The sequence below is a fragment of the Microcaecilia unicolor genome, chromosome 1 (genome assembly GCF_901765095.1).
Source record: "Microcaecilia unicolor chromosome 1, aMicUni1.1, whole genome shotgun sequence".
NCBI lineage: Eukaryota > Metazoa > Chordata > Amphibia > Gymnophiona > Siphonopidae > Microcaecilia > Microcaecilia unicolor.
The window spans coordinates 371,617,499-371,644,027 of record NC_044031.1 but is presented as its reverse complement, the minus strand read 5'-3'; the positions used below and the strand labels follow the sequence as shown (position 1 = coordinate 371,644,027).

At 42.5% G+C, this 26,529-nt stretch overlaps 1 long non-coding RNA gene across 1 annotated transcript; it reads left to right on the top strand.

Annotated features, from left to right (window-relative positions):
* The first annotated feature begins 6,444 nt into the window (after positions 1-6,444).
* On the top strand, positions 6,445-24,157 carry LOC115460273. Its single transcript, XR_003940444.1, has 3 exons — positions 6,445-6,455; positions 16,112-16,114; positions 24,040-24,157. It is a non-coding gene; the product is annotated as an uncharacterized LOC115460273 (long non-coding RNA).
* The last annotated feature ends 2,372 nt before the right edge of the window (positions 24,158-26,529 follow it).

The window sequence follows — 26,529 nt, the reverse complement described above, 5'->3', positions numbered from 1 at the left end:
ATTCCCCCAAACTCCACCCAAACGAGTGCCCCAAGGAGCAACCAGCTCCTTAGTTGCGTTCCTTTGTCAGTGCGATGAAGGAGGTGCCTGCTGCTCTGGCACATCAAGGCTCCAGCACTGGCCTGGGCCTCTTCACTCCGTGCCCAAGAGTAACATCACTCAAGGAGCAGAGCTAGATCTGTCGTGGACCTGACCAGCAGCTGGAACTATACGGAGGCTCCCAAAAGATGACCTGGGGAGATGGTAACACAGTGGATGGAACTCAGGAACAGCTCAGCAGGCACACACACACACACACACACACACACACACTCTCTCTATATTCATGCCTTGGATGTGAATCCAAAAACAATGGACTTAGATCAATTAAGTCCACATTAATTAGATTGTTGTGGCCACAGAAAAATGAGACTGGGGAAAACATCTATTTTAAAACATCAACTTGTCCTATTGTGTTAGAGTTGAAGCTTTACCTTTGCATGCTCCTGTACTCCCATTTGTCATAGCTTGCTACAGCAACAGTGAGTTCTCCACTGTTCTGTAATTAGCTGGCTGTTTAACCACCTTGATGCATTTGTTATTTAAGGTGGTATATCAAATAAATAAATTAATAAACTAATACTAAACTGCTTATCTGATGGCAACATGTGCAACAAACCTGAACTGGGAAAAGAAGGTACTTCAGTAAGAGATGGTCACTCTTTTGTGGGTACATCAGAACCATCAATGTCAGAAGTCAATCAGTCAAAGAAAATTTCAAAGTCACAGAGAACTCAGCTGTAGATTTACTGTGTCTGAGGTATCCCACTACCCCAAAATATGGGAAAGCAGGAACTGACAGGCCATCTATCAGGATGGGGCTGAGGGTTAACCCAGCTGTTCCTTTTATCTTTTCATGGCCCTTGCATCCCAATCTCAATGCTGTAGGTTATGAAGAAAGTGAAGGGACAGGATTCATACTGACGCTGAGGCTCATTCAAAAAACTTCACCCATGGGTTTTACAGTTGGGTGGCCTCTTTTGGTTGAATTTTCCTTGTAAGTGCATGGTAAAATTGAACTCAGTGAAATATATTTTCTTTGACCCAGCTCATTTAAATACCTTTTTGGAATACAAGGCTATTGTGATGCCATCCTTGCTGCCGGATGTCATTACTACATCTACTCTGGAATCATTAGTTTACGACCTGAGCTAACTCTCTTTTGTCTCTCTATAGTGTATAGAGATCCATTCCTTCTTAGCAGGATTCCTTTGTGTTTATCCCATGCATGTTTGAATTCCATTACTGTTTTCATCTCCATCACCTCCCATGGGAGGGCATTCCATGTATCCACCACCCTCTCCATGAAAAAATACTTCCTGACATTACTCCTGAGTCTGTCCCCCTTCAACCTCAATTCATGTCTTCTAGTTCTACCGCCTTCCGGAAAAGGTTCATTTGCGAATTAATACTTTTCAAATATTTGAACATCTGTATCAAGTCATCCCTGTTTCTCCTTTCCTCCAAGGTATCCATGTTCAGGTTGGCTAGTCTTTTCTCGTATGGTTTGCAACGCAAATCAAATACCATTTTTGTAGCTTTTCTTTGTACCATTTCTAGTCTTTTTACATCTTTAGCAAGATACGGCCTCCAAAACTGAACACAATACTCCAAGTGTAACTCCTGATGTCTGTCTTTTAGGACATAGGTGTTTAGTCCCTTTCTGAATTAGGGAATAAACATCTAAGAACTTGTCATTTGCACATACTTGGGCCTGATATTTGCATATCAAGGGGACTTAGAGGTTTATGCAAAATAAACATTTAAGTGCCAGTTTATATACGTATCAAACATGAATAAGGCATGTAAAATGAGGGCCTGTATGAAAAGGGGTGGGGAAGAACACTGGTAATGTGTGAGAGATTTTATTCCTTTGTAAGTGCAGGAGTTTGACCATGCAAGAAAGCCAATGCTTGCAAGGGAATTATTTCACACTTACAAACTGAGGCCCAGATGCTCAGAAATCTGGTGCTGAAGGGAACAGTGCCAGAAAACAACAGCCCAAACACTGAAGAAGAATTACCACACAATGCTCAACACTAACAACATGCAAATTATATGCATGTTGTTAGTGTTGAGCATTGGAAGTTAAAGAGGGAGGAGCATGCCTGGCTCATGCCCAGTCAAGAGGGGATGAAGAGCTGTGGTCTCTGGAACAGAAACCCTGGGCAGAAAGTAAACCAGACAGCCAAAATAAAGGTGAGCCGGTCAATACTATGTATCTGGATTTTCAAAAGCCATTTGACAAAGTACCTCATGAAAGACTCCAGAGGAAATTGGAAAGTCATGGGATAGGAGGTAGTGTTCTACTGTGGATTAAAAACTGGTTAAAGGATAGAAAACAGAGTAGGGTTAAATGATCAGTATTCTCAATGGAGAAGAGTAGGTAGTGGGGTTCCCAAGGGGTCTGGGTTGAGACTGCTGCTTTTTAACATATTTATAAATGATCTAGAAATGGGAATAACTAGTGAGGTAATTAAATTTGCTGATGACACAAAATTATTCAAAGTTGTTAAATCACAAGAGGATTGTGAAAAAATTGTAAGATGACCTTACAAGACTGGGAGACTGGCCATCCAAATGGCAGATGATGTTTAATGTGAGCAAGTGCACAGTGATGCATGTGGAAAAGAGGAACCCGAACAATAGCTACATGATGCAAGGTTCCACGTTAGGGGTCACAAACCAGAAAAAAGGATCTAGGAGTCATCGTAGGGCCATGCAGTTCCAGCCCCATGGCCCTGATGCAAGCGTAGAGAGAGCTATTTGCAGGACAGTAGAGATCTGTACAACAAAAATTTGTCGTTTGGGTTGTCTTTGGTAAATCACTTATTCAATTCTTCTTCAGACCAAATTATTCAGATTCTTTGGGGTCCATTAAAGAGCTCCCAGGAGTTGCAGTCTATGCCTCACAGCCTATGATGATTGCTGCTAGGATCAGACTATGAGAGTTGAGAAGACGATATTAGATTTTATTTATTTCCTTTTAACTGTTGTTGCCTACTCTTGCTCTCTGGATGGCATACTTCCTACTTTTCATCACTTCCTACTTTTAACAATATTGTATTTTCTTTGGTATTTTAATTGGAGTGGAGGAGTGGCCTAGTGGTTAAGGTGGTGGATTCTGGTCCTGGGGAACTGAGTTCAATTCCCACTTCAGGCACAGGCAGCTCCTTGTGACTCTGGGCAAGTCACTTAACCCTCCATTGCCCCATGTAAGCCGCATTGAGCCTGCCATGAGTGGGAAAGCATGGGGTACAAATGTAATAAAAATACATTTGCTGTACTTTCCAGTTTGAACATAGTAGATGAAGGCAGATAGAGACCTGAATGGTCTGCCCAACAGTCACACTCATTATTAATTTATGATTAAGCCAATAATGAATGTGATTTAAAATACTTGACATACTTGAAAGACAATATATCAAGAAACGAAAGTATGCTACAACTAAATTAAAGTGTCAAACAATTTTGCACTCTTTAGTTTTGTTTTCCATCTATTTTTAATCAAACTTGCATAAATCCTGCTGACAGACATCTGCCACAGAAGCAACAGCATTCTACAACATCAAGAGTGGCATGCAGACTCCACAGCACCAAACAATGGGCAAAGGGCATTAACGGTGACTTGAAGATCCTGATGCACAGGGAGCATTCGAACCAGCACTAGCATTGGCAGGAAGATGCAAAACACCAGGAGATAGCAAAGCAGACCCCAAATTCTATGTGCATTCAGCAAGCAAACACCAAGATGGTTAAGTCAGGGACATAGTTTAATGGGAAGATGAGCCTGTTTGAGGGATGCTTGAAGGACTAAGATTCTCCCATAGACAGGTTTGCTTTGAAAAATGTTATACTTTCTGTCTCACTAACATAAAAACCACATGAAAAGACTTTGAAAGGAAGATTGTAATGCAGCTTAAAGAATCATCTTTACTAATCCTCAGGTTGTCACACTAGTGTGAATTTGAATTCTAATATATGAAATCAATCAATAAAAAACAACATAGGAAGATCCCAAGGCACAAAATTAAGCATGGTACTGGAAGAATGGAGGGTGGCCAATCTAACAACATGGAATTTTTAGACCAGTGGGCTTGATGCCAGTGCCGGTCAAAATGGTAATTATAAAGAACAAAATTACAGAGCATATACATAAGCATATATAAAATAAGACAAAGCCAACATGGATTTAGTGAAGGGAAATCTTGCCTCACCAATCTACTAAGTATCTTTGAAAGGGTGAACAAACATGTGGATAAAGGTGAGCAGGTCGATATTGTGTTATCTGGATTTTCAAAAGCATTTGACAAAGTACCTCATGAAAGACTCCACAGGAAATTGGAGAGTCATGGGATAGGAGGTAGTGTTCTATCGTGGATTAAAAACTGGTTAAAAGACAAAAAACAGAGAGTAGGGCTAAATGGTCAGTATTCCCAATGGAGAAGGGTAGATAGTAGGGTCCCACAGGGGTCTGTACTAGGACCGCTGCTTTTAAACATATTTATAAATGATCTAGATATGGAAATAACTAGTGAGGTAATTAAGTTTACTGATGACACAAAGTTATTCAAATTTGTTAAATCGCAAGAGGATTGTGAAAAATTGCAAGAGGACCTTACGAGACTGGGAGACTGGGCATCCAAATGGCAGATGATGTTTAATGTGAGCAAGTGCAAAGTGATGCATGTGGGAAAGAAGAACCCAAAATATAGCTATGTGATGCAAGTTTCCCCATTAGGAGTCACCGATCAGAAAAAGGATCTAGATGTCATCAATGATGATACTTTGAAACCCTCTGCTCAGTGTGTAGCTGCAACTAAGAAAGCAAATAGAATGTTAAGTATTATTAGGAAAGAAATGGAAAACAAATATGAGGATATTATAATGACTATATCTGCATTATATAATGCATATATAAAGGCGCACTGCACCTTGAGTACTGTGTGCAATTCTGGTCACTGCATACTGAAAATGATATAGAGGGGCATTTTCGAAAGAAACATCTAAGTTTGGATTTGGACGTCTTTGTAAAACGTCCAAATCCGGAGGCGGGGAAAAGGTCATTTTCAAAAAAAGATGGACGTCCATCTTTCATGACGAAAATACCTAAGATGTCCTTAGATTTGGATGTCTTTGACTTTTGGAGATTTTTGAAACCAAAGACGTCCAAGTCAAAAACGTCCAAATGCAAGCCATTTGGACATGGGAGGAGCCAGCATTTGAAGTGCACCGGTCCCCCTGACATGCCAGGACACCAATTGGGCACCCTAGGGGGCACTGCAGTGGACTTCATAAATTGCTCCAAGGTACATAGCTCCCTTACCTTGTGTGCTGAGCCCCAACCCCCCCCCCCCCAACCCACTACCCCCAACTGTACCACCAACTGTACATTCATAAGAGTGAAGGGGGGCATCTAGATGTGGGTACAAAGGGTTTCTGGTGGGTTTTGGAGGGATCGCTGTTTCCTCCACAAATGTAACAGGTAGGGGGGTATGGGCCTGGGTCCACCTGTCTGAAGTGCACTGCACCCACTAAAACTGCTCCAGGGACCTACATGCACTGTCATGGACCTGAATATGACATCTGAGGCTGGCAAGTAATATTTTTAATAATGTGTTTTGAGGGTGGGAGGGGTTAGTGACCACTGGGGGAGTAAGGGGAGGTCATCTCCGATTCCCTCCAGTGGTCATCTGGTCATTCTGGGCACCTTTTTGTGCCTTATTCGTAATAAAAACAGGTCTAGGTGAAAACATCCAAGTTGTAGTCATGCACGTCTCTTCTTTTTTCGATTATGGGTCAAAAATGTCCAAGTCTTAGGAACGCCCAAGTCCTGCCTTCACCACGCCTCCGATGCGCCCCCTTGCAATTTGGATGTCCTTGCGACGGACTTCAGTTAGAGTCGTCCAAAATCTGGTTTTGATTATACCGATTTGGACATCTCTGAGAGATGGACGTTCAAGTCAGGGGCATATCTGCGTGGGGGCACAGGGGCCTGGGCCTCCACAGATATCGCCCTGGACCCCCCTACCGCCGTCAACCCTCCCCCGCCGTCACCTATCCCCACCGAGGTCCGCTTCCTCCTGCCTGCCGGTGCCTTTTACTTCAGCTGGCGGGGGACCCCAACCCCCGCCAGCCCAGCCGAGGTCTTGTTTAAGTTTTCTTCCTCATGCTGTGCTGTTAAAAGCTGCATCCCTTCCCTTCCAGCTTCGGACAGAGTCTAACGTCGCAGCACGTTGACGTCCTGCATGTACAAAGTGCTGCGAAGTCAGACTCCGTCCGAAACTGGAAGGGAAGGGATGCAGCTTTTAACAGCACAGCATGAGGAAGAAAACTTAAACATGACCTCGGTTATTTTTTTCTCCTGTACTAGTATAATATTTTCAATGATGTCTGTTTATATGCTAATCTCTCAAGTACTCACTACTTACTCATAAATTCATATCTTTGCCATAAAACCTTTATTTACTTAGCCTCATAGGATATTACCCATATTCACATATACCATGGATGTCACATAAAGCAGCCCCAGTATTCCTAAACTACTAGCCCCTCATCCGCTCGCAATCACCTAAGGCATCCACATACCCCACATTCAATCACCTATTATCCACTTCAACATGTACAATCCAACCTTACATAGCGTAACATATAATATCAATGTTACAAAAAAATGGAATATACCACTCATTTGTCCAAGTTCAACTCCTTCCGAGTTTGTTTGTAATCAGTTTAACCAGTGGTTATAGGCGTATTGCTATCGCCAAATCCATCGTACACGCCTCTTTTCTCTGCAGGTTGGCTACTTCTTCACAAAATTGTAGCGTGGGGCTAGAGACAGTCTGCTGGGGATACCACCAACGCGTCAATTAAAAAGTTCTTAACACATCAAGGTTCTCTATGCGAGACCGCATTTCGTCAACATCTTCCTCAGGAGAACCAAAACCCACAATCTGTAAATGCATATGTATCCTGTTATTAACATATCCTCCTGAACTCCTTGAAATATCTATCAAATTCATCATAAACATAATAAATCACTTTCAAAGCATTATTTGGCAGCTTACCCGTGGGACTACTTTCCAAGCCCGGAATACCGGAAATGACGCTCAAACATTCACTCAGCTGGAATTACTCTCACTCTAAATACTCTCGCAACAGACCACCCCCCATCCTACGTCATACACTTTACAACCACTCAACTTCAAGGTTTAAACCACCCGGTGTAACAGTGCCCCATTGATATATGTAGTGCTGCTCTATATTAAATAATAAAGTACTAACATCTTCACCTTGGGACGGTGCTGAGACCTGTACCAAAACCAAACAACGGAGGTCCTCCACCCTGTGCTTGTGTTCTACCCAATGGAGAACCAAAGGAGCTTCCAGTCTCCGATTTCTCAGATTACTAATATGCTCAGCTACCCTAAATTTTAATTTCCTCTTAGTATGTCCAATATAGTATTTCCTACAAGGACATATAATGCAGTACACTATCCGTTCACTATTGCAGTTGGTAACTGCTTGCAAATAAAAATACCTGCTAGTGCCAGGGATCTGAACTGCACTTGTACAAATGGCATATTTGCAGTAGACACAAGCCCCACATGGAGAATGTTGACCCCTGCTGTTGTATGTACTCGGTCTTTTCAACAATTCACCTAAATTGGATTTACGGCGGTAAGCCATCTTGGGATGTTCTTTAAATACCAGGTGTACTTCCAGTACATGCCAGTATTTGTGTATGACCTGGCCGATCGCGGGGGCCTGATGAGAAAACGGTAACACACACGCTATCGGTTTGACCATTGATGTCTGCTTTGGAGATAACAACCATGATCTATATGCGCCATGGCTGGTATAAGGGGTGTGGTTAATGTGGGTGTGGCTATAATAGGGGTGTAGTCATATGTGGTGACCCCGCCCATAATGAGTACCGGCACCTTTTTTTCTACAAAAAAAGCACTGGCTTTAGCCCTTCAAGAAAGATGAGGGTCATTTCATAAACACCCTTCCAACCCAAGAGCCCTCAGTCGATGGCACAATGGCCCATGATAAACAACATCAAACAGAGCATTAAGACCAAGAAAATCTACAGATTTCATTTAATAGACCCAACAATAATATCTCAATATTACAAGTGCTGGAACTTAGACTGATATTTGTACAATAAACAGAGATCATCAATGAATTCTAATTGAAGACAGACAATTTTTTTCAAGTACTTTCACTAGAAAAAGGCAAATTCTAAATAGGTTTATAATTGCTGAGTTCACTCAAGTCAAAATATGACTTCATCAATTGAGGTCTGACTACTGCCTTTTTCAACTGAGGTGGTACCACCCTCTCCACAAGAGAAGAGCTAATTATCAAAGTCAGCCCTTCAAGTAATCTGTTCTTGGCTCACTAATTAAAAAAGAAGGGGAAGAATCCAGATAATATGTTGGCACATTCATCTGAGCTTAAACTTGAGAAAACTGCTCTTCAGTCTCTACCTGAAATACAGATCAAATGATATTATCATCATTTGCCACATAACTCAGATCAACAAACTTAGGGCCCTGTTTACTAAGCAGCGTTAAAGGCACGTTAACATTTTTAACGCACATTAACCATGTACACATGTTAACCATGTATGTGCCTACAATATCCCTATAATCACCTAAATGGTTAGTGCACGCAATAAGTGTAGGCACGCTAAAAACACTAATGCACCTTAGTAAACAGGGCTCTTAGTTCTACTCTCACCACACTTCTCTGGACCCAACATCTCCTTTCTGCCTAAATCACCAATCAGTACCAGTTTATCACAATATTTTTTCATACATTTGATATACCGCAAATTGATCCCAAACAGGCAACAAAGCAGTTTACAACAAATTAAAATAGAACTTACTTTGTTAATAATATTATGTTTAGAGAAGTATTTTATTTTATTTTGTTTTACTATGGATTTGACGCGATTGTTTTCAATTTGGGTACTTCTTGTGGGTGGCTGGCATTCTCTTTTCAATCATGCATGGAATACTGCTTATATTCCCACTTTTATTTTTTCTACACATCGTTCCCCATCGATTATAGAGTTTATCCCTCACTCTAGGACATTATTAAAGTGTGCTGATGTTATGCCTCACTCCATTGAATAATCTCCCTTGCTCATTTTTGTAAGTGCTTACCATTGTCAGCCAAATTAGCCCCCAATATTTGTGCTGGGCCATGTCAGAGCACCAGCACTGAATACTGGGGGCTAAGTTTGGGCGAGCATGCTGCAAGAGCTTATGTGGGCCTGGTTCATATAAAGAGAGTTATGCGGGCCCCAGCTGAATATTGGGTTGGGACCATCATAACTATTTTTTTAAAGAAAACCCTCCCAATCCCTCTCCCTGAATCTCCAATACCCCCTCCCTAACTGCACTGTGATTTCCTAAATCCCTCTCCTCCATTCACCCCAAATGAACCCTCTCAATCTGCTGATGTTTAAGTAGGCCCCCTGGGCCTATCTGTTCTCCCTCTCATGGCAGCCATTTTGAAAGGAAGCCATGAGGGGGCAGGAGTAAAGGGGATGCATGCCTGCCCCCAGTGACCCCTGCTGGACCACAAGAAAGACAGGTAGTTCTGGGGGGGGGGAGGCCTACCTAGACATCAGAGAGGGAGATTCATTTGGGGAAGGAGATCGACTTAAGAAATCATGGAGGAGTAGAAAGGGAGGGGGTATTAGAGAGGCAGGGAAGGGGATTGGGAGGGTTTTCTTTAAAAAATAAAACATATTATGTGGGTCCTGGTCTGATATTCAGTGCCAGCACCCACATAACTGCCTTTCTGTGGTTACAATCAAAGTGGCTTAATTTAGGACAGCTTTTCAGCTGTCCTAAATTAGGCTGCTTAGCTATATGGGTGCCGGCACTGAATACTGCCAGCATCTGCATAACCCCGGGCTCCTACCCAGTACTGCCCCCAGCACCGCCCCTGATCTGCCCACATTTTAGTTGGGCGGTCTGTAGAGATATTCAGCAGTACTCTCCAGTTAAGTGCCACTAAATATCTCCACTAAGATGGCAGGAAGTGATTTAAGTGGACAGAAGAGGTTCCTGCCTGCTCAAATCTCTGTGAATATCAGCCTGTCTCAGTTTAAAAGAGGTAGACTGAAATCCTAAACCAGAAAAAATTTGCACAGAATACTTGCATTAATTCCACACATTCTTCTGTTGTCCTTATCCCTTGTTATTATCTCAACATTCGGTCAGGGCCGTCGAGAGGGGGGGGCAGGGGGACAAAATTCCCTGTGCCCGGGCCTACAGGGGTGCCCGGCACCGGAGTCCCACCCCGCCCTCCGTCATTAGGACCTCGCGCCTCCTGGGGCCCCGCGGTGCTTCCTGGCGCTCCCTCCCTCGTTGCGACGCTCTCAGCTTCATTTTTTCCAGCCGCCCTGCATTTAAAAAGTTGCAGCGGCGGCAAAAACGCAGGCTCGCCTCTTCTTTAAGCCTTTCCCCTTCTCTTTCAGCGTGCACTGATGCAATTTCTGGTTTCCGCGATGGTGGCACAGTGCACACTGAGAGAGAAGGGGAAGGGCTTAAAGAAGAGGCAAGCCTGCGTTTTCGCCGCTGCAACTTTTTTAATGCAGGGCGGTTGGAAGGAAGGGAGGGCTGTCCCTCATTGTCTTTATTTGTGGGTAGCATTTTTATTTATTCTCACTAATATTTTCAAATGTGCCGGCTTGTGCAGCATAGGAATGTACACAGAGGAAGTATAATAACGGAATAACTTTTCGTAGTAATTTGTCATTTGGAGGGGCTGTTTATAGGGACTCCCTAGCACATGTTGTATTCGTGCAGACATTTTTTTTCTCCTGGTAAAGGGTCACTAAAACAGACATCATTTATGAGAATCAGGTCCTCAACACTTAGAGTTTTTATCTGCTTATTTATGACACTTATGTGGTGGAAACCTGAGGGCACAGCTGGAGCTGGGAACTGAAACTCGGGGGAGGGGGGTGAAAAGGGGGGTAAGTTGGGGCAAGTCACTGGACATGGAGAATCACTGGGGATGAGTAGGGAGGACAGGGGAGCGAGGAGAGTTGCCATGGATGGAGGGGAGGGGAGGAGAAATGCTGGACATGGAAGTGAGGGAAGACAGGAAGGAGATGCACATGGATGGAGGAGAGGGGAGAGTTGAAATGCTGGATATGGATGCAGGGGAGGGAAGAGAAGACATGAGATGAACATGGATGAAGGGGAGGAGAGAGAGGATAAATGCTGGACATGGATGGAGGAGAGGGAAGAGAGAGGAAGGAGATGCATCCTGATGGAGATGAGGGAAAGGGAAAAGAGGAGAAAAACTGCACATGGCTGGAGAAAATAGGCAAAAGCTGGATCCACGCTATACCTCCTCCAGTCAAGTCCGCGGAGGACCCAGCTTTTACCTATGGATGTAGGGCAAGAAATGAAGAAGAAAGGAGGAAAGTAAAGAAATAAATGGAAAGGAAACCCTGGAAGTGGAGTTAAGGGAGCAGATAGAGAGCAACAGAATCAGAGACTGGGACCAACATGATCTGAAAAACAGTCACAAGACAACAAAGATAGAAAAAAATCATTTTATTTTCATTTTAGTGTTTGGAATATGTCCAATTTGAGAATTTACATCTGCTGTCTTATTTTGCAATGTATAGCAATGTTCTGTTTTTCTGGTATTGTGCTGCATGCAGAATCTGTATGCTAATTTGGTTTCTGTCATTTTGGGTATACTGGGGAGGGGTGGGTGAGAACTGGTCTGCACAGCTCCCTGCAGTTGCTAAGACCGGCCCTGTCCGTCGTCGACATTCTGCCACCAGGCCGGGCCCCCTGCATTGAAATCACAGCACCTCTCACCTCCGTGTGAAAGCGCTGCAGGCAGCAGCAGATCGCTTCCCTTCGGGCTTCCTTCCCACTTTGTGTCCCGCCCTCACAGAAGTTACGTCAGATGAGGGCGGGACACAGGGAGGGAAGGAAGCCCGAAGGAGGGAGGCAATCTGCTGCTGCCTGCAGCGCCTTCACATGAGGTGAGAGGCGCTGTGATTTCAATGCAGGGGCCCGGCCCGCTGGTGCGCGGAGGGGGGGATGGGTGGTGGGGGAGCGATGGCGACCTCGGGGGGGGGGCCGGGGGGTGGCCTTGTCCCGGGCCTGGCCCAGTCTCTCGGCGGCCCTGCATTCGGTAGGTAGGGAATAAGATCAATGTTGTATACAACTGGCTTGGCGAACATCAACCAGGTTATTTGTTTTTAACCGAAACCTGGCTCAATTCAGTAGATGATTCATTGATTAATGAGATTTGTCTTGTAAGCTATAAAGTAACCTCTTTCCCCAGAGAAAAGAAAAAGGGAGTTGGAATTGCACTGATCTATAAAGATATTTTTTAAGCCTCTACTTTAGATACTTTAATTAAACCAGAACTGGAAATATTTGCTCTTCAAGTGAAAGATGGATGGCCGCCCACCAATGTTGTTTTGAGGTAGCAGATTTCTGTTTAATCCATTTGTGTTCTAACCTCCTAATAATCTGTTTTAATCTATGTAAATCATCATCATTGGTAGCCTCTATTACTTGTATTCTATTTTATTGTCTCCCCTGGAAGTGGCATCAGGCTGAGGAAGACTTTTTTGATTTTATATTTTGAAATTCTACATATTCTTCATATACTTTATTATTGGGAGATATCAATCTTCATTTGGAGCAAAGAAATGACTATAAATTATTGATCTTTTCTCTTGTCTCTCAACTTTGAGTTTTCAATCCTTCCCATACAAATTACACATGAGAAAGGACATCAGTTGGATTTAGTTGCTTTTACTCATTCTATATTGAACAATGGTGACATTTTTATTTCAGATCTCTCTTGGTCAGGCATCAGGCTCTTTGAGGTCTGATCATTTTAGGTTAAATTTCACTTTGAATTGGAAGGATGTTTGAGAGAAAACGATGAGACGTGATGTGCAATATTGCTCAAGAGGTAATGTAGATGACAAATTATTTTGGAATTCATTTAATGTCCCTCCTTCAGAACTTTTAGCTGAATGGAGGAAAACTAGTGCCAAGATTTAAGATACAGTAGTTCCTATGAAGATCAAAAACAGAATTATTAGGGAATCCAATAAATGGTTTGATGATGATTTACATAGATTAAAACAGATTATTAGGAGGTTAGAACACAAATGGATTAAACAGAAATCTGCTCAAAACAACATTGGTGGGAGGTCATCCATGAATATAAAAAAAGTGCTTTTAAGAATAAATGTAAAATATATTACTCAAAATGATTGGAGCACACATTTTGAATGCCAAACATCTGTTTCAAATTGCTGCTAAGCCTTTGGCACACGTTATTGTCAAAATTCATCTTTAGATGTGACTCCTACAACATTGTATTTAGCGATCTATTTTCAAGATAAAATTAAACCCATCAGGGATCAGTTTGCTAATACCAAGAGTGCTGAAAAATGTCTAGGAAGAGGAGAGTGAGGCAGACAGACAACCATCAGTGCTGGTGCAGGAAATGTGAGATGATGGGTGGGAGGGTCCAATGAAAAAAGTTGCATGAAGGATCATAATCTTTGTTTGTCAGAAACAGCCTAATTTGGAGGGTGAGAGAATAGAAGGGTCAAAAGATGGAGTAGAGGTATCAGTGGGGGCGACAAATCTCAGAAGTTGAAAAAAATCTGAGATTTGTTGGTTGATTTAAGGATACAATGAGAGATGTCGCCCCTTTTGGATTTGCAGAGGAGAGCCCGACATTGTTGATAGTGAGAGCAGAAGAGGAGAGAATCGGCAGGTGAGTGTTGTTTGCGCCAAGTATGATCAACTTCAAAGCTCAATTTTGAGAAGCCTGAGCTCCTGCAAAAACCAAGGTGCATGAGTGATGCATTTACGTACAGAGGGACGAAAAGGGGTGACACTATCTACAGCAGATAAGAGAGAAGAGCTAAGGTTCTGAATATGACTGGACAAAGGGTTTAAGGATGAAAACTGTGAAGAGGAGGGAAGGTGAACAGGAAGTAAGGAAAGATTTTCATCCATCATTAGACACCAGGGTGGTGGGGTCAGGGAGGGAGGGGATAGGGGGACAACCAATGGGAGCAGAAAAGTAAGTCGGGCATGGTTAGACTAAAGAAGCCACTGCTAAGTGATAGGGGAGGGACAAAGAGAGGATATGGAATGGGAGAAGATCACATCTAGAATGTTAACTCCAATATGTGTTGGGATTCTTTTGTTTTTCCATCTTTGAAGGGTTTTAAAAGACTGCAAATAATCAAGATGCTATTAGCTGTTCATGTAGCTAAAACTGGGAAGGAGGTATTCAACATTTTGTGGCAATTATCTAATTATACTGATTTTAGAAAAAATGTTGAAAATGCTGCTCTTTCAGAAACACATTTTAGCTGATCTAATGTAACATTCTAACTGATAGTATTGTGTATTGCAAGAGTTATGTTCTGGTTTCTTTTTTTAATTTGTTAACCCCTCAGAATTGTGGTATATAAAGTGATTGTTATGTTAACAAAACAAAACCATTACTGGTCAATCTCTCATCAGTACTTGACCTCCCAGTCATCTAACCTTGCCAAATCACTCGACAGCAAACAAGTCATTAGGTTTATTCAATACAGCCTCATTTTTCAAGAAATAAAATGCTTATCTTTCTCACTAATGCCTCATGCACCATAGCCTATTCCTTCCAAATTAATTTCACCTCCAAAGATTTAGCTCTTTTTCTATAACCTCTCAATTCACTCCCTAAACAAATTTTGATACCGTGGAACACCTCTCTTATCCAAAGAGCACAAGACCTGCCAACTATATATAAGTCCAACTATATGAAACAGGTTCCTATTTATTCAGTTTATATCAGTTCTAGTGGTGACCTCAGCAGTGCTCATTACTAATGATGCCTGAAAATAGTAATGTATCTAACACCAACCTCTTCATCGGCTCACCCGATTACCGTATATCAAAAGTACCTTACGCACTATTTTTGCTACTCATCTTTTATGTGTGTCAGACTGGGGGTTAAAACGTCCGACATGCATGTTTCGCCCATAAAATGGGCTGTCTCAAGAACTCTCCCCCTAAGCCGTCTTCAGCGTCAGCTTTGCTATAACCTTTATGGGATAACCCCTTGCAAGTAACATAACATCAACTCTATTAGATAACCCTGAGTACTACTTATCCACTATAGGGGTCCTTTTACTAAGGTCCGCTGAAAAATGGCTTGCGGTAGTGTAGGCACGGGTTTTGGGCACGTACAGAATCATTTTTCAGCGCACCTGTTAAAAAATGCCTTTTTTAAATTTTTGCTGAAAATGGATGAGCAGCAAAATCAAAATTGCCACACGTCCATTTTGGGCCTGCGACCTTACCACCAGTCATTGACCTAGCAGTAAAGTCTCACGTGGTAACCAGGCAGTAATCACCTATGCGCGCCAAATGCCAGTTGGTGCGCATCCTACTACTACTACTACTACTATTTAGCATCCGATATGTGTGTCTGAAAATAACTGTTATTTTTCACCCGTGCATATCGGACATGTGCCAAAAATGAAATTACCGCAAGATCTACATGGTAGCCGGGTGGTAACTCCATTTTGGCGCATGTTGGGTGCATGTACAGCCTTAAGCGGCTTAGTAAATGGGCCTCATAGTGACTACAGACCAGGGCCAGTGCTACCATTAGGCAAGACTAGGTAGTCTTTCACCAGTACTAACCAATTAAGGATTAGCCAGGCAACCAATTTGGCAAAAGCATTAGCTGCTTCAGTTGTACACGTGAAAAAAAAAGTTCATTTTCAGAAAAAGTGGTTTTTAACCTCCTGCATCTCATTAAGAAACATTTTTACTAAATGGGTGCTGTGTGGCAACATGAAACTACCACAATCCCAACGTGGGTGCCGGTGGTAGTTCCACCCCCAGAGCACGCTATTTCCGGTGCTAGCGGAAATATTGAAATCATATTTCTACAGGGGTTTATCCAGCTGTAATCGAGCAGCATCGCTCACTGCCCAGTTATCGCTGGCTTAACACAGGAGCCCTTACCACCCTTACCTCAGAAGGTAGCGGTAAGTGCTCCCCTCTGAAATGTCCGCATGGCAAGTGCGAACTTACCTCACAGCCATTTCATTCTTGGCTATTTTCACTTGCTGTGCGGCTTAGTAAAAAAAAAACCTAAATTTTTCAGTTTATTTTACACATTTCAGTTAATTTTTTAACCCACACTAAAACTTGTTTATACATAAAAAATGATTGGATATGTATTACTTTGTAAGTTAATGCACATTAAATCATCTTTGATTGTACTAAAATTTTTAAAGTGCATTAATGAACTAAGGGGGGGGGGGGGGGGAGAGTTATAGTAACATAGTAGATGAAGGCAGAGAAAGACCCGCACGGTCCATCCAGTCTGACCAAGATAAACTCATATGTGCTACTTTATGTGTATACCTGACCTTGATTTGTATCTGTCATTTTCAGGGCACAGACCGTAGAAGTCTGCCTAGCACTAGCCCCGCATCCCAACCACTAGCCCCGCCTCCCACCACCGGCTCTGCCACCCAATCTCCGCTAAGCTTCTGAGGATCCCTTCCTTCTGAACAGGATTCCTTATGTTTATCCCACGCATTTTTGAATTCCGTTACCATTTTCATCTCCACCACCTCCCGCGGGAGGGCATTCCAAGTATCCATCACTCTCCCCGTGAAAAAATACTTCCTGACATTTTTCTTGAGTCTGCCCCCCTTCAATCTCATTTCATGTCCTCTAGTTCTACCGCCTTTCCATCTGTATCATAACACCCCTGTTTCTCCTTTCCTTCAGGGTATACATGTTCAGGTCAGCAGGTCTCTCCTCATATATCTTGGAACACAAATCCCATACCATTCTCGTAGCTTTTCTTTGCACTGCTTCAATTCTTTTTACATCTTTAGCAAGATGTGGCCTCCAAAACTGAACACAATACTTCAGGTGGGGCCTCACCAATGACTTATACGGGGGCATCAACACCTCCTTTCTTCTGCTGGTCACACCTCTCTCTATACAGCCTAGCAACCTTCTAGCTATGGTCACCGCCTTGTCACACTGTTTCGTCGCCTTCAGATCCTCAGATACTATCACCCCAAGATCCCTCTCCCGTCTGTACATATCAGACTCTCACTGCCTAACACATACGTCTCCCGTGGATTTCTACTCTCTAAGTGCATCACTTTGCATTTCTTCGCATTGAATTTTAATTGCCAAACCTTAGACCATTCCTCTAGCTTCTGCAGATCCTTTTTCATGTTTTTCACTCCCTCCTGGGTGTCCACTCTGTTACAAATCTTAATATCATCCACAAAAAGACAAACTTTACCTTCTATCCCTTCAGCAATGTCACTCACAAATATATTGAACAGAATCGGCCCCAGCACCGATCCCTGAGGCACTCCACTATTCACCTTTCCCTCATCCGAGTGATTTCCAATAACCACCACCCTCTGGCGTCTGTCCGTCAACCAATTCCTAAACCAGTTCACCATGTTGGGTCCTATCTTCAGCCTGTCAAGTTTATTCAAGAGCCTCCTGTGGGGAACCGTGTCAAAAGCTTTGCTGAAATCTAAGTAGATTACGTCTATAGAATGTCCATGATTCAATTGTCCGGTCACCCAGTCAAAGAATTCAATGAGATTCATTTGGCACAATTTACCTTTGGTAAAACCATGTTGTCTCAGATCTTGTAACTTATTGGCTTCCAGGAAATTCACTATCCTTTCCTTCAGCATCGCTTCCATTACTTTTCCAATAACCGAAGTGAGGCTTACAGGCCTGTAGTTTCCAGCTTCTTCCCTATCACCACTTTTGTGAAGAGGGACCACATCTGCTGTTCTCCAATCCCACGGAACCTCTCCCATCTCCAAGGATTTATTAAACAAATCTTTAAGAGGTCCCGCCAGAACCTCTCTGAGCTTCCTCAATATCCTGGGGTGGATCCCGTCCGGTCCCATGGCTTTGTCCACCTTTAGATTTTCAAGTTGTTCATACACACTCTCTTCCGTGAACGGTGTTATATCCACTCCATTCTCATATGCACTTTTGCCAGTCAATCGCGGTCCTTCTCCAGGATTTTCCTCTGTGAAGACAGAACAATAGTATCTATTTAGCAAATTTGCTTTTTTTCATCATTATCTACATAGTGGTTCGCAGCATCTTTCAGTCTCACAATTCCCTTTTTTAGTCTTCCTCCTTTCACTAATATACCTGAAGAAATTTTTGTCACCCCTCCTTACATTTCTAGCCATTTGAGCTATTGCTAAAACATGTTATTTTTTACTGTTAATCCAGGTTATTAGAAACTACTTGTATAAAATTGGATTTGTGCTAAAATATCATGAGTTAGTGGTAAAATAACACTTCTTATCAATAGCCAACTTTGATAACTATGCCCTTGAATGCTCACTAACAAATACACATCCCTATTGGTGTCTTTTAGACTGCTCAGGCATCAGATGTGTTGCTGGAAGGGAAACACTAGTGAGTCAAGCCTCAAGGAATTGAAAACAGCTTCTGCGGGAGGTAGACATAGTTTGACTGGAATGATCAGCAGGACTAAAGTTAGCTACTGGCCATGCCAATACATCATTAGCCCTCCTCCTATTTCTCCCTGAATTTCCAGCATCACCTTTGACCATGCAAGCAGCCTAATCAGGAGTTTACTCCCACTGAGGCTCAAATTTCCATGTGAGCCTATGGATGCTGGAAAGAAGTAAAAGGTGAAAGGGGGAAATGCTAGAATCACCTCACTGTTTTCTGGCATGGCTCAATGCACTTTGGCATGAGCATTTTGCTTTTTTATAATTGGCAAAATAGTTCTGCACTAATATGAAAAAAAAAACAATAAGTCTTTCTGTATGCTTCTTAAGTCTGGAATATCACAGTAAATTCTTAACATCTGAAATATGGCAAGTTCACTGAGCTGATAATTCTCACACCTCAACAGTTCTTTCCATTTTTACTTTTAAGAAAGCTACAACATTATAGCAAAACTCAATTAAATAGTCTAAATGTTACAAGAGTGGGAATATGAAACCCACACAAGATACTTCATCACAATTTCATTTCCTTAACAGAATCCTGAGAATATTCTCACATAGTACAATTATGTCTGGTTATTTCCATACCTTAAATTATACTAAATGCCATATTGCTTCAGAAATTCTGATACACAAAGAAAGACGGTCAAATTATTTAATATCTTATTTTAGCTAACATTTTTAAACAGAACTAAATCCGACTAAGGGGTCCTTTTACTAAAGTACGTTAAAATTTTTCATTTACCATACTTGAACAAATGAAATTATTGCACATTACGTGCAAATTTAACATGGCATCTATTAAGGGGCATGTCCAGCATTTCTTTTGCAGGTTGTGCGTTAAGGGGTCCTATTACTAAGCTGCAGTAAAAGGGGGCCTGCACTAGCACATGTTTTTGTCACGTGCTGAGGCCCCCTTTTACCGCAGCAGCCATTCCTTGTCTTTTTTTCTTGACAAGAAATGGCCGCGTGGTAAGGGAACCACTTGCTGCATGGCCATTTCAGGGGGGAGCACTTACTGCCACCCTTCAAGGTGGCAGTAAGGGCTCCCACACTAACTCGGCAGTAATTGGTCGCATGGTGCTGCACAATTACTGCCAGGCAAGCACTGGCACTACAAAGGGAAAGGGAAATGGGACTTGATATACCACCTTTCTGTGGTTTTTGCAACTACATTCAAAGCAGTTTACATAGTATATTCAGGTACCTATTTGTACCAGGGGCAACTGAGGGTTAAGTGACTTGCCCAGAGTCACAAGGAGCTGCAGTGGGAATCGAACTCAGTTCCCCAGGATCAAAGTCCACATCACTAACCACTAGGCTACTCCTCCACCAGAAATGGCACATGCTGGGGGTGGTAACTACTGCTGGGCTCCTGCGGTAGCCTGGCGGTAGTTCTGGCTTGGTGCGCGGCAAGCCCATAGCTGTGCACCAATCCTTTAGCAAAAGGGCCCCTGAAAATCTTAATTCTAGCCCACAGATTGTTTTATGGACATGCACCCCTTTATTTGAGTCCCCTAGCCATTCCATATGTCCTATTTAAAGCACTAAGGGCCCAATATTGAGTTGGCAGCAGGCAGCACCTTTGCTGTACGCCGCTGGTGTTAAAACCATATATTCAATACTGGCTGTCAACTCAATATTGGGCCTTATCGGCACCCTAACTGCTAATAAGTTGACCAGTTAGTGCGCCAATATGCTATTTAATTGGTCAGTGGCCATGTTTGGCCGGTTAAATAGCTTTGAATTTTGTGGGGAGGGAGGTAAGATCTGTGCTGAATTTTAGGGAACTTTTCTTGCTTAAGGCTGCTTTAGGAACATCTCTTCCTCTAACAAAACACAAAGTCCACACTTACTGTTACCTAATGCATCATACATTCACCTCTGAACTCTCACTCCCGTAATATCACATCACTCATACCTTTTCACAGAAAGATATATACCATACGCCTTCATGCCTTTTTATCGCCCTCTAAGCTCCTATTGTTTCCTTCCAAAGTTTCAATGTCTATGTTCCATTGTTACATTCCTTAACGACACCTCAATTGTTTCGCATAACTCTGCACAATGTAATCCATAACTATCTGTAACAAATTGTATTTCCAACATTCAACTCATATTGTAAGCCACACTGAACCCGCAAAAGGTGGGAAAATATGGGATACAAATGCAATAAATAAATTTAATACTGTTACCTTCTTTATCAATTGTTATTTAAGCCCAAATGGAGGTATCAAAATTGGAACTTGATTTTTGGAGATACATAAGCTGGTTTTTGCTTTCCCTCTCCATCCTGATTTGCTTTCATGTTTGAGGGCCCCATTCAAGGAAGCATAGGACAGACATGGTTTATATTTAATACAATTTCCAATTTCCAAATTGGCTCTCAAATATTACAGAGGACCATAGGTTATTGTATCTCTTGCCTGATCTATGTGAACCTTGTAAAGGTCAGCCAAGAAGGCCTCATTAGGATTTATATTTTATTTATTTATTTATGCAGAACATTTATACCCCGCTTTTTACCACTGAAAGCGGCCTCAAAGAGGCTTACAATGAACTGATGAAACAATACAATGACAGTAGATAGGGTAGAAGGAACAGAGGAAGAAGGGAAGGGAAAAGAGTCTAAAATGGACTGTGGAAATCCAGACGCTGAGATGTATCAGAGTGGTTGGAACAGCTCCCAACAAGGCACTGTAGTGAGACCCAGCGAGCGCAGTCGAAGTGCAGAAGAAGCAACATGCAGCCTAGAAAGTGGAGGTGGTCACCAGAAGCAGAAGACAGCAGCTGGAGGCGAACAATGCCGGCGGGTCCAACGGGTCCGGCAATAACACTGCCAGGGTATGAGAGTCGCAGTCTACCGGAATTAAGGGCAGCAGCCCCTCGCAACATCTGGTGTCTCAAAAGGAAGCAAGTCCCCCAGAAGATGCAGCAATGCACAGAAGATCTCCCCATCACGAAGTAGACCTCAACGCCCAACAGCCAGTTACAAGCAGCGCAGTAGACTATCATTTATAGTTTTTACATCTCACTTTTCTTACATTGGGTTCAAAGCTTGCCCTTAATTCTTATAATTCTCTGCAGTATGTAAACCCATGTCACAGTTGTTCCAGTCTGTCTGTTCCGACATTACTTGTCTACCAGCTCAATCCAGTAAGTCCTGCAGGCTGCCCGCACCTAGGGGCTCAACCTTTGGGAACGGTGGTCAGCGCAGGTGAAGTCTGGTAATTCCATTTCTGCTTATTCCTGCCTGTTCAAACATAGCCTTGGTTCCATTCCGCTGTCCCGGCTACATCAACAACCCTAGCGAGAATTTAGAGTTGAAATGGAGGCCTTAATTTAGGCCCTCTTTGCTCTGCTTTTAACTATTTTATTCTTTTGAGTATTGTTGTAGATTCATCTTTTTCAGAACTTGCATGCCATTTCCTATGTGTGACCCTGACTGTGTACACTCTACTGCAACTGTGTGCCTACAGCGCCTTCCCAATACCAGAGAGCGACACTGAGTTCTGGGAATACGTCAATCACATGGACCTTTCTACATAATTATTATGGACTTTAGTTTTCTGCACTTTAGTTTTCTACTTTGACTGTGACCTTTTCTATTTGTATCCTGTGCTCTCTCATCCCCATTGTTGTAGGACCATTTATAACCAGTAATAACATCTCTGTCTTGCTTCCCTCAGAATTCGCAAGCCAGAAGGGGGGATTTAAGATAAAGATCAGGGTGCTGATGATTCTGCAAACCGCAAGTCCTTGAAAATAGGAGACCTAGCCCATAGAAAGTATACCCATTTAAAGTTGAAGCTGTGACCTCTACTACAGCCAAATTTGAGAACCATACATCTTGCGTTCACTGAAAAGATATTACAGTCTTCAGTAAAGTACAGGACTCAGAATCACAACTGGAGACATCTCAGAACCAGAACCTCCAGCACAATAGAGCCAAGCAAATCAGGAGATAAATAATTTGAGATTCACAATTGCCATTTATGGATGTTATGGACTCATATTTTGTTTTATTTTTAGTTTAGCATTAATTCTGTTTACATTGGAAAGGTTCTATTTTATTTTCCTCTCACTTCCTTTTAGCTAATTCATGTTGCTAATGACACAGTTTCCATTGTAGATGGATGCTCGTAACTGAACCCTTATTGTTTTTAGAGTTGCTTTTCTGAGTACTTTCATTTTAGCATTGATTTTGATGGTTCTTGAAAAATTTTGTATTATTTCTGCTTATGGAATTCGAACTGATATTGCTTATACAAGGATAACACCAAACCCTAATACTAACCAAGATATTACAATGTATGCGCAAATGGAAGATGTTTTACATGCTATAGACACCCTGTTTAAATGTCATTTAGCTATGCAATTATTTAGCTATAGTGTAACCTAGCTTAGTATATTGAACCATAGTATGACCTTTCTTAGCATAATTTTTTTCTTAGGTTCTCTTCCTTTGAAGTTTCATAATTATAAAGGTATATGGGAATTACCCATAGAAATTGTTGCTACCATTTTGCTCTATGATGGAAACCCTAACGGTTGCTTCAGCCTATTTTTAATTACACCATTGGCAATCTTAAATACAAAGATTCCCCTTACTAGTGACTCTCCTATTTACTATCCGCTTCTTAGTGCTCATGATTGGGTGGCCATGACGGGTAAAGTAAGGCCCTGGAATCCCAACCTGCTTAGGGATTCTGGATACCTGCAACCCAAGACAGCCTGCAATCAGAGTACTAATCATATGTTTGTTGATCTCATGACATTAAAGAGTTAGCTCAACATTTTGAGGTGAGAGCAAACGCCTAGGTGCAGGACTAGGTCGCTAGCAAGGAGCACTAGCCTTAACCATAATTGGTGAAGGTCGTGTTTACACAGACCTTCAAGTGGGGATATGAATATTATTATTATTTGGTCCCAGGCCTGACTTTGGTTCAGGATCCAAAATGAGAGAAAAACTTATAGGCCTGTGACTCTGACTTGAACTCCAGTGTTGCTCAAAGGCTCATGAGCTATTGGGACACTGCAGAGCAAGCAGAAACCCACAATGGCGGGGGTCTGACTTGCAGAGTTGCATGAATGTGGCAATCTGGTGGTAACAGATGTTCAGAAAGACAGAACTGGTTAATTCCACAGGAAGATGACGAGGTGTCACAGAAAGTGTTTTGAGGAAGATAAAAATAGGCAGGCCTAAGTTCAGGAAGTCCATAGGCTTGTATGTTAAGTGAAGTTTATATAAGTGATCATTAGATCATTACGTTGGAGAGTCAGATTTCTGATAATACCAATGGTTGTATTGCTTGCTGTCCTCCCGATGAGAACTGCTGATTTGACTTGTACCCGGTAAATAAAATTGAGTTGTACTTCTCATCACAAATGGTGTTCTGTAAACTGCACTTACTGAGCAATGGCTAATTGTAATTATACTTGGTGGTTAAGAAATAAAAGTATCTAATTGCTTTCTCAATTGCAGCCTTGGGTGATTTGTTCCATTCCTATGTGTTGGTAGGAGAACTGCCATATTGGGAGGGATAAATACACCCAAAACAAAACAACTATAAGATAGTCATCCCACCAGCAGACATGCTAACTCACATGCATTCAGACCCTTTCTCTAGCTCACATGTTTTTGTGCTGTGATCTCTTGCATTGGTTCCTGCTCCGATGGCAATCTGGCATCTTTAGTTTTGACTTCCTCTACTACTGTGGCCTGGCATGAGTTTCTCCTGTCCCATGGTCCTCCAAACTTATTTGTGCTGGTAGCGCTGCACAGATGCAACTTCCAGCAAGTGGGGCCTTTCATTTGCCTTATCCCACTTCCTCTAATGCTACTTCCTTTTTCTGGAGGCTGGGCAAGGCAGTGGAAAGATGCCATGCCAGCAGGAAGCTGAGTCTTTTTAGCACTACCTGCAGAAAGCCTGCAGAAAGTAGTTTAGAGGACCACAGGGGTGGAGAGAGAAAGTGAGAGAGATGCTGGGCCATGGGATTAGGAGAAGGAAAAGGAGAGAGAGAGAGAGAGAGAGAGAGAGAGAGAGAGTGTCAGGGTAAGGAGGAGAGAAATAGATGCCAGGACAAGGGATGGGGGGGAGGAGGAGAGATGACAGGATCTGTAAACAAAGAATGAAGAGGGAGAGGTGCTGGACTCCCAAGGGGGAGACAGAAGAGAAAGGAACACTTGCTGGACCCCTGGGGAAGGAAAAGGAGAAGGCAGATGAATGTTGCTGGCCTTGGGGGGGGGGGGGGGGGCAGGAGGGAAGGTAGAGAGAGATGGTGTATGGAGGGAGGGAATGATATAAGAGTTATGTTGGACAGGGCAAGAATAGGGTCAGAGAGAGGGAAGATGCTCAACCTGGTGGGAGGATAGGGGACATAGATACAGGGGTGATGCTGGGCAGAGCAGATAGAGATACAAAGAAAAGATAGATGGTGAATGTGCAAAGAGAAGAAATGCCAAATGAACATGGATACCCTGGCAAGCCAGATAAGAAAAGACAGAGTAAAGAAAACCAGAGACTAGAACCAGAGAAGTAGAAAAAAAATCATTATACTGGAGTGGAGGAGTGGCCTAGTGGTTTGAGCACTGGTCTTGATATCCAGCGGTTCAAATCCCAATGCTGTTCCTTGTGATCTTGGGTAAGTCACTTAACTGTCCACTGCCTCAAATACAATCTTACTGAAAAATGTGTGAGCAAATAAATATTCTGATTAGAATATGTCATGTACATCTGCTAGAACTGGTTTTAGATATTGCTTGGCCCTGCAGAAGAACCACCAGCATTACAAAGGTAAATCTCAAGTTTGGGATGGGCCACACTTGGCATTTCTGCACCAGTTTCCAAGGATTAATGGAAAGGTACAAGTGAGAGTGCTTTCTATTGACTAGCACCAACATTATGGAATAAACTTCCCCATTTTATAAGAGCAGAGGAAATTATTTTAAAAAATTCAGGTCCATGTTAAAAAACACACTTCTTCACTCAGGCCCTTGATAATTTACCTGAGGCAATAATTAGAATTCACTGATTTAGGCTGCAGAATACAATATATGATATGACCAGTGGCGTACCAAGGGGGGGGGCGGTGGGGGCGGTCTGCCCTGGGTGCACGCCTCTGGGGGGTGCCGCGCGCCTGTCGGCTCTTCGTTTTCATGCTCCCTCTGCCCTGGAACAGGGAGCATGAAAATGAAGAGCCGGCAGGCGCGACCCTCCCCCCCCCCCCAGCGGCGTGCACCCGGGGGGGGGGGGTCGCCAGGGGTGGGGGCGTTGCGCTGTTCCGGGGGGCGGACTAATGAATGTGCAATGTGTTTTTCTTGGATAATTTTGTCAGGTCTTTCTGTCTTTCAAATAGAACTCCTTTCACCATCGATTATTTGAAACCACTGTGATCTGATTAAGTGGTATAGAGAATTTTAATAAATGATCATTTAAATAAACAATTTTAAAAGTCCATTAATGCATGATACTCTGGCCACAATGCAAATGCACTTAGCACCTCTTATTTAAGTGGTGCTAAGTGGACCCATGAATATTTCCCCTCCCCCTTGTTCTATCACTAACATTGTAGTTCTTATCACTTCCCCTCTCATCTTTGTCTTTTCTATAACACTATCCCTGTTTTAACCTGTAAGGCATCCAGATGGCTTGTCTGATGGACGGGGTAGTACATTATAAATAAACTTGAAAATAGCAATAGTGCATACATTCCAGCAATCATCCACTTCCCACTTAAATGACTTAATTTATAGCATATAATCTTCAATCTGGAACTGACAAAGCACTCAAGCCACACAATTTATATATCTTAAATATCTTATATGCTGTAAATATTGTTATGGACTATCAGTAACATGTGGTTTTTCTTTCTGAGCATAACAAGCTCTTTAAAGCAGCACCAAA